Raw genomic sequence first — 10,156 nt, forward strand, 5'->3', positions numbered from 1 at the left:
AGTATCATAGCAAAGGGTCTGAATGCTTATGCAAATAAGGTATTTCTGTTTTTTATTTTTAATAAATTAGCAAAAATTTCTCAAACCTGTTTTCGCTTTGTCATTATGGGGTATTGTGTGTAGATTGCAGATTTTGTTTTATTCAATCCATTTTAAAATAAGGCTGTAACGTAACAAACTTTCGAGAAAGTCCACGGTGTGTGCACTGATGAAAAAAAAACAGATGATAGACAGCTGAATGACAATGGACCCTGCCTGCATAAAAACCTATAGTTTCCAAACCTATAGTAGATTTTGCTCTTACACATTCTTGTCCATGATAGTAAAGGTCTATCCATGTGAGAGTTCCTCTCAGAACAGCATGTTGTTGCTGCAGATGCCTTTTCCCGAGTCCCAACATTCCGAGCATAGCCCAACATCGCCACGCTGAGGTAAAGGTCGTCCAGGGTCCCAGAGAGGTCACAGGGTTCACCCTCAGCTGGTGTTTAGCTCACAGAATACACAGCCTGCTTTGATTAAACTCCTTTGATACACATCATATCCTTTACACTCATATGTATACACTTCATATTACATCTCACAAGTATAAAAATATACATACAATATAAATGAACATTTGGCGTGTATATGGTATAATGTAATATATGACATTGATTAACACTGGTGTTCAGCTTTCAGCTCAGAGGCTGGCTTTGGTTAACAGAGTTGACCTCTCCAGGACACAGTTGCCATGGGAGCAGTATGGCGATAAGACGATAACAATCAGAGGTCTACACTTGCATACGTAGTGAACGAGAATAGGATACATTTTAGAATGGACATAAAACAGCTAATGAGCGATGCCTCTTATAAGGCAAGCAATGATTCATTTTACAATATTCTAGAATTCACATGCAAGGGAGTATCCAAAAACAGCTAATTCACATGCAAGGGACCATCCAAATAGTGCTAATCCACATGCAAGGGACCATCCAAATAGTGCTAATCCACATGCAAGGGACCATCCAAAAGGGCTAATTCACATGCAAGGGACCATCCAAAAACAACTAATACACATGCAAGTGACCATCCAAAAAGGGTTAATCCACATGCAAGGGACCATCCAAAAAGGGTGAATCCACATGCAGGGGAGTATCCAAAAAGGGTTAATCCACATGCAAGGGACCATCCAAAAGGGCTAATTCACATGCAAGGGACCATCCAAAAGGGCTAATCCACATGCAAGGGACCATCCAAAAGGGTTAATTCACATGCAAGGGACCATCCAAATAGTGCTAATTCACATGCAAGGGACCATCCAAAAGGGCTAATTCACATGCAAGGGACCATCCAAAAGGGCTAATCCACATGCAAGGGACCATCCAAAAGGGCTAATCCACATGCAAGGGACCATCCAAAAACAACTAATACACATGCAAGTGACCATCCAAAAAGGGTTAATCCACATGCAAGGGACCATCCAAAAAGGGTTAATCCACATGCAAGGGACCATCCAAAAAGGGCTAATTCACATGCAAGGGACCATCCAAAAGGGTTAATTCACATGCAAGGGACCATCCAAAAACAACTAATCCACATGCAAGTGACCATCCAAAAGGGCTAATTCACATGCAAGGGACCATCCAAAAAGTGCTAATCCACATGCAAGGGACCATCCGATGGGTCTATCTCTTTCTTTTTCTATATTGTAGCTGTTTTCAGCGCAGGCTCACGCAGCAGCAGTCTGGTGTGGACTGAGGGTTATAAAAGTGTTTGTATCCCAGCCGCAGGTGCTGCCACATCATTACTCATACTCTTAACAGCTATCGCTGAGCATTTAATGCTCTCCTCTCCCCATAACCCCCAGCCACGCCACAGATCACTCCATGGATCGCTTCTCTATGAAGAACTGTAGTACATACACTGGGCTCTAAAATTGCCTATTTCACCATTATTCTCACGTCATGGTAGAGTTAGTGGGGTTGATTACACCCCATCCTTCTGTTACGCTGTTACACAGTTATTCTGTTACACAGTTACGCTGATGAACACGTCAGACCTGGGTTCATACACTTTGAAATTTGAAATACTGTCTCTGTGCTTGATTGAGCTTGCCTGTTTCAATGGAACCAATGTAAAATTCTCAACAGTGCAAACCCCTGCCACCTGGCACTCCAAGCAGGCTAAAGCCAACGCTCAGAAGTATTTGGAAGATTTCAAATAATATTTGAACCCAGGTTTGGAAAATGCTGGGATGTCGGGTGGGTCATTGCAGTAAGGGCTGTTCTAAGGTGACACCTGTTTCTTGCCTATGTTTTCTCTGTGATGGATGGGGTCTTTATGGGTGACGCATCCTTCAGGAATTCCAAGAGGAAGCTGTCCTAGTCACGGGAGGAAACTGGAACATAAAATCTGAAGGAGACAAAAGATATGTCCCAAATGCACCCGTATTCCCTATATAGAGCACTTATTTTGACCAGGGCACTATGGGCCCTGGTCAAAAGTAGTGCACTACATAGGGAATAGAGTGCTATTTGGTGCTGAGACAAAGGAAACCAATAGGGGCAAGCAATATGTGGTATTTTGTTTGTGCAATAGTATGCATGCACAGCACAGTATAGTATGCACAGCCTTCTGCCTACTGTTCTTGACTAGTGGGGAAGTAAGAAAGACACATGGCAGCACTAGCCAAGGACAGGGCGGATAAATGACTCCCTGAATCCTAAAGGCATTTATACTCCAATACGATTCACCCAGCTTCTCTCTGTCAAATGCACCATGAAATGGCTCTGACATGCCCCAGTTAGCGAATTAAATCCTTCCACCCTGGATCTCTGACGGACATTGGAGCTCTCAGATACTGGCTGGCGTGTTCTCCAGTCCCAAATGGCTCCCTATATAGGGCAGTACTATGTCAAAATTAGTTAAAACCACATAGGGAATATGGTGCCATTTTTGGTGCCCACCCAGCCTGGGTAGTTTACCCTATAGAGAGTTTCCCTTCCTATAAATGGCTAGAGTTTTGACTAACTAATGTCATGGTCATGCACTCGGTGACAGATTTCATACGCAGGCAGTGGCTTTGGCCTTTTCCAAACAACAACAGGCCTCCTGTATTGACAACTGGATGTCCTGGGTGGGTAAGGAGTGTGAAAGTGTAATATCTGTTACAGTATATTTGTAATATCTGTTCCAGTATATTTGTAATGTAATTTGTAATATCTGTTACAGTATATTTGTAATGTAATTTGTAATATCTGTAACAGTATATTTGTAATATCTGTTTCAGTATATTTGTAAAGTTTTTGTGGCTCCATGGTAATGGGGATCCAAATAATGTATAGAGTGTAGGTTGAAGAGGCAATCAGCAGTTGCTACATCCATTTTGTGACTTATAAATTAATGATATGTACCCATTGATTGTTGAAGAATATAACTTATAAATGCCTCATGGGCTTAGTTCAACTTACGTTACTCATTTGAACCCAAAATAAAAGCTTGTTATACTCCAATGTTTGTAAACAATGTTATTATAAACGGACACTATAGCCTCAACATGTTTACAACCATCATTTTGACATTGTGGATGGTCCTTGCAACTATAGGTCTGTTTATGAATTTAAATGTTTACATTTCTCCAGCCCTATCCCTCTGCTTAAAAACAAAATAATAATACAATTTTATCCCCTTTTTTCTCCCCAATTTCATGATATCCAAATACGATATTGCCACATAGCTGCAACTCCCCAACGGGCTGGGGAGAGGTGAAGGACAAATCATGCGTCCTCCGAAACATGACCCGCCAAGCCGCGCTTCTTAACACCCGCTCGCTTAACCCGGAAGCAAGCTGCACCAATGTGTTGGAGGAAACACTGTTCAACTGACGACTGAATTCAGCCTTCAGGTGCCTGGCCCACCACATGGAGTCGCTAGAGTGCGATGAGCCGGACGACGCTGGGACAGCGGACTCCCAGTCACGGCCGGTTGTGACAAAGCCTGGGATTGAACCCCAGGCTGTAGTGACGCCGTAGCACTGCCTTAGACCACTCAGGAGGCCATCCCTCAGCTTTTTACCAAAACAGTGTCTGGGTAGACACTTTGATATTGTATGAATTCCAAGTATTCCCACGAATATAAAAAAAGAGACGTGATTGTGTCTCAATGTAATCCAGGTATTAAATTATATTTTCAAATGCAATCTCTTTTTGGGACTTGGGATCAATTTGCAGTGTACAAATTATAGCAATTAAGTTCGGCCCCCACGACCATCCACTCCGACAAAAATTTGCCCACAGCTGAATCTAAACTAAAAAGAAACGTCCTATCACTGTCAACTGCGTTTATTTTCAGCAAACTTAACATGTGGAAATATTTACACGAACATAACAAGATTCAACAACTGACACATAAACTGAACAAGTTCCACAGACATGTGACTAACAGAAATGGAATAATGTGTCCCTGGACAAAGGGGGGTCAAAATCAAAAGTAACAGTCAGTATCTGATGTGGCCACCAGCTGCATTAAGTACTGCAGTGCATCTCCTCCTCATGGACTGCATCAGGTTTGCCAGTTCTTGCCTTGAGATGTTACCCCACTCTTCCACTAAGGCACCTTCAAGTTCCCGGACATTTCTGGGGGGAATGGCCCTATCCCTCTCCCTCCGATCCAACAGGTCCCAGACATGCTCAATGGGATTGAGATCCGGGCTCTTCGCTGGCCATGGCAAAACACTGACATTCCTGTCTTGCAGGAAATCACGCACAGAATGAGCAGTATGGCTGGTGGCATTGTCATGCTGGAGGATCATGTCAGGATGAGCCTGCAGGAAGGGTACCACATGAGGGGAGGAGGATGTCTTCCCTGTAACACACAGCATTGAGATTGCCTGCAATGACAACAAGCTCAGTCCGATGATACTGTGACACACAGCCCCAGACCATGATGAACTCTCCACCTCCAAATCGATCCCGCTCCAGAGTACAGGCCTCGGTGTACTTCTCATTCCTTCGACGATAAACGCGAATCAGACCATCACCCCTGGTGAGACAAAACCGTCACTCGTCAGTGAAGAGCACTTTGTGCCAGTCCTGTCTGGTCCAGCGACGGTGGGTTTGTGCCCATAGGTGACGTTGTTGCGGTGATGTCTGGTGAGGACCTGCCTTACAACAGGCTTACAATCCCTCAGTCCAGCCTCTCTCAGCCTATTGCAGACATTCTGAGCACTGATGGAGGGATTGTGCCTTCCTGGTGTAACTCGGGCAGTTGTTGTTGCCATCCTGTACCTGTCCCGCAGGTGTGATGTTCGGATGTACCGATCCTGTGCAAGTGTTGTTACACGTGGTCTGCCACTGCGAGGACAATCAGCTGTCCGTCCTGTCTCCCTGTAGCGCTGTCTTAGGCGTCTCACAGTATGGACATTGCAATGTATTGCCCTGGCCACATCTGCAGTCTTCATGCCTCGTTGCAGCATGCCTACGGCACGTTCATGCAGATGAGCAGGGACCCTGGGCATCTTTCTTTTGGTGTTTTTCAGTCAGTAGAAAGGCCTCTTTAGTGTCCTAAGTTTTCATAACTGTGACCTTAATTGCCTACCGCCTGTAAGCTGTTAGTGTCTTAACGACTGTTCCACAGGTGCATGTTCATTATTTGTTTATGGTTCATTGAACAAGTATGGGAAACAGTGTTTAAACCCTTTACAATGAAGATCTATGAAGTTTTTTGGATTTTTACGAATTATCTTTGGGTCCTGAAAAAAGGACGTTTATTTGCCTACCCCTGCAGTAAGCACACACACACACACTGGACATGTTGGAGAAATTAACAACTACAGTACGTTATCTCAAAATATGAATATTTATTGTGGAACAGAACCTACATGTATAGTGTGTATTTGTATTGTGTTGATGTGCCTTCCATACAGTTATGAGTGTATTTACATTTCTGTATACGTAATGTTAATACTTTTGTGTCCACTGTGTGTATACTGTATTTTAATACATAAGCATCACAAAGATTCTGAAACCTGTGCATTATATACAACTTATTTTATGTCATTTGAAAGCACTTTACAGTGCCCACAACCATATGCCTCAGGCAAGATAAAAGAGATGCCGTGAAATAAAAGGAGCTAAATAAGAAATAAAAGGGTACCTCTGGCCTCAAACTGCTGTGTGATTGAAACCCATTTCAGCTCCGGCATTTCTCCCCGTAATGGAAAATAAAGACTGGGGAGTGTCCAAGATGGAGTCTTCAAATGAAAAACATGGAACCTGTGACCCAGGGCCGAGGCTTGTCCATCTTTTCCGCCTGGTGCAGCTGCTGACCAGGGTTGTGTCACAAATGGCTACCTATTCACTTTACAGTGGAAAACTTTTGATCAGAGCCCTACATGGCTCTATTCCCTATATAGTGCAGTCCCTATATAGTGCACTACACTACACTACCCTATGGGTACTAGTCAAAAATACAGCACTAGCCTATCATAGGGACAACCATTTTTTTAAGTCTCTGCGAAGCAGTGTGACTACTGTGCTGATTTGAAATAAGACATATATGATATACATTTATATTTATAGAAAGCATTTGAATTGCAATTATTGTGTTGTTACATGATACCTTAGACAACATTAGCAACATTATCTCTGACATGATGATGCTTTAGAATGGAGAAAGCGAGGACCTCAATAGGAATGGTGAGTATCATGCTTTATCTCATTTTGTTGTATTTTATTTACTTAGCTAGGCTAGTCCACTCAGCAACACTTGCCACTGTTTTCCAGGGAGTCAATGTTCTGTGGGCTATATCCTAACCATGGCCCAGTCAGCAGCCACAGCCTTAGAGGATTTTATTATAACCTGGCTGAATGCATCTGGAGGTGTCACTGCTTCTATTTCACTGACTGACCAGCTTTAGGATTAGCCACCAGCGATAGGGGGTGATGGCTAAGAGAGGGGATGCACTCAGTACGCACATCCTTCCTTCCAGCTTATCAGTGACCACAGAGACCAAATGAAACAAAAACAGAAGACCATATTGAGAAAGCGTTGTATGCTCCAGCAGCTAGCGCCCCATGGATCCCATGCAGTGTCCATCCAGACAGAGGCAGATAGAGGGGGTGTTCCAAGTGGCACCGTATTCCCTTTATAGTGCACTACTACTGACCAAAGCCCTATGGGTACTATGTAGGGAATAGGGTACCATTTGGAAGGCAGATAGTACCATGCAGCGCTGGGCCAGCTGGGCTCCTGGTCTGGTCTGATGCCAGCAGCTGTTCCTCTCTGAACCAGCCCCAGCTGTGGACTCGGAGGAAGGGTGGGGGCGGTGATGGCTTATCTAAGAAAAGGCAATAATATAGAAGAGGCTCAAATCAATTAGTGACACAACCACTGCAGCCCAGGCCTGTAACAAATGTCTCTCTAATTCCATGGCTTTGTCCCAAATGGCACCCAATTCCCTATATAGTGCACTACTTTTGACCATGGGTCCTGGTCAAAAGTAGTGCACTGTGTAGCGACTTTGGGGCCATTTGGGTCCCAGGCCACCCAAATGTTGGTTCATTGTGTCTCACTGACTTGCTTTTTGTTCCATCACCAGAAACAATTACACATCTTCTGGTCAGACGTGATTGTAAAATGGCTAATTATTGTGTCTACTGCCAGCATTCAGACGAGCCAATTGTGGGACAATAAACTAACAAGCCAATTCACAGCCATAAAATAATGAAGTTACAGGAGAATTGCTACATTAGTATTGGTACATTGAATGAACATTCTCCACCACCTTTCAACTGGGTATCTTTTGAAGGACATCCAGCATTCCAATTCTCACACAGAGAGACTCACAGTAGTTAAATCCGTTTCATTCAATTTCCAATTACATGGGCCCTGGTCAAAAGTAGTGCACTGTATAGCGAATGTAGCGAATAGGGTTCCATTTGGGACAGAGGCCATCCCAGGCTGCGCGGCCACTCGGCCGCCCACTCTGTCTGGGGCAGAGAGCCCAGTAAACCAATGAGTCCTTGAATGCATTAATTGTATTTTTATGTAAATTGTATGTATTTATATTCTATCTTTGCTTTTTAGCACCTAGTTCATGATGTGATGAGAAGTCTCACAGGATGACTGGAATAGGCAGGAGGAAAGACAATGGTATAATCTGTTAAATGTATATGGATAAAACTATTCCAACTGAGGGAAATTATAATCTATGTATGTGTTATGAAGGGTGTGAAAATGACTTATGGTGGGATTCCCTTCCTACTTATTCGTTTATTAACATTAAATGTGTGCAGGGGTTTTTGTGCCATCACCAGAAACAATTACACATCTTCTGGTCAGACACGATTGTAAAAAGACTAATTATTGTGTCTACTGCCAGCCCGCCAGCATTCAGATGAGACAATTGTGAGACAATAAACTAACAAGCCAATTCACAAGAGCAGCCATAAAAGAATGAGGTTACAGGAGAATTGTTACATTGGTATTGGTACATTGAATGAACATTCTCCACCACCTTTCAACTGGGTATCTTTTGAAAGACATCCAGCTTTTCAATTCTCACACAGAGAGACTCACAGTAGAGACTCATCATTTGTATTATATTTCCAATTCCAGTCCAACTCATGCTGAATTCTCATTTTACGAGATATGCATATTCATCCAAAAGGGGAATTCCACATATTGGATTGTGGGAAGAATGTTCAAATAGGGTTTAAAGGGAGAATGTGGCCTGATATAGGCCAGTTAACTTTTTCCCTTTCATGTCCAGACTAATAAACAAAGCTGCCAAGCACCGGTGCCTTTTAAAGTCTTGTGTATTTTCATTTTTATTTTCTTCAACCATTTTAAAGGCCGTCTCACTTAGCTAAGCTCTTCCTTACAGAACAATGTAGAACTCATTCACATACAGGGCATACGATCTCATCAGTTGACATTTTAAAATACTGTCAGTCCACACAGAATATGATGGGCATAGAATGTAATTGCTTTACAGTATAGGCCTAATCTGGATTCAGCCAATTACCAAAGATTACCAGTCTCAAGCCTATCAATAACAAATGAACCATTATACTGCACTTTGACATGGAATATTACTGTTTTCCACTGACCTGCTTTACAGTACTCAGATGACGTGACAACACCACCGTATGATAGATTTACAAACCAATAGCAGTGTGATCTCTGATGCTTTCTACCATGACCTTTGTTTACATCTCGTTGAGTCAATCAATTGTCGATACTATTGATTTCCTGGTCATGTAACTATCCTACCATGGATCTCACTGTGGCTGCGTCCAATATGACACCCTATTCCATATATTGTGCACTACTTTTGACCAGAGCCCTATGGGCATATAGGGTTCCATTAGAGACTTAACTTATGTGTCTATTAACATGCAGGCTGGTGCATGACAGTACCCTGGATCCTTCCTAGATCTGTTGGAACCCAATGTCGCTGACTGGGCAGAATAGGGTCTACTCTTTAAGATATGCAAAAGAGAATGCAGTGGTGTGTGCTATCTGGTATGCAAAAATAACAAAGCAGTTGAAAAGAAAGGCATGTGTTTAGAATCCACTATGTCATCCATCTGCCTTCAGCATAATGTCACAGGTTTCTAATAGTTACTAAACCTATTTATTTAACTTTACAGGTTCTAGAATCCCAGGCCACACCAACACAGACATCAGAGAGTCAGAGGTACACTACCAGTCAAAAGTTTTAGAACACCTACTCATTCAAGGGTTTTTCTTTATTTTTACTATTTTCTACATTGGAGAATAATAGTGACGACATCAAAATCTATGAAATAACACACAAGGAATCATGTAGCATCCCAAAAAGTGTTAAACAAATCAAAATATATATTTTATTAGATATTCTTCAAATAGCCACCCTTTGCCTTGATGACAGCTTTGCACACTCTTGCCATTCTCTCAACCAGCTTCACCTGGAATGCTTTTCCAACAGTCTTGAAGGAGTTACATTTACATTACATTTAAGTCATTTAGCAGACGCTCTTATCCAGAGCGACTTGAGTTCCCACATATGCTGAGCACTTGTTGGCTGCTTTTCCTTCACTCTGCGCTCCGTCTCATCCCAAACCATCTCAACTTGGTTAAGGTCCGGGGACTGTGGAGGCCAGGTCATCTGATGCAGCACTCCATCACACTCCTT

Source organism: Salvelinus fontinalis, chromosome 17 (genome assembly GCF_029448725.1).
Source record: "Salvelinus fontinalis isolate EN_2023a chromosome 17, ASM2944872v1, whole genome shotgun sequence".
Classification (NCBI taxonomy): Eukaryota; Metazoa; Chordata; class Actinopteri; order Salmoniformes; family Salmonidae; genus Salvelinus; species Salvelinus fontinalis.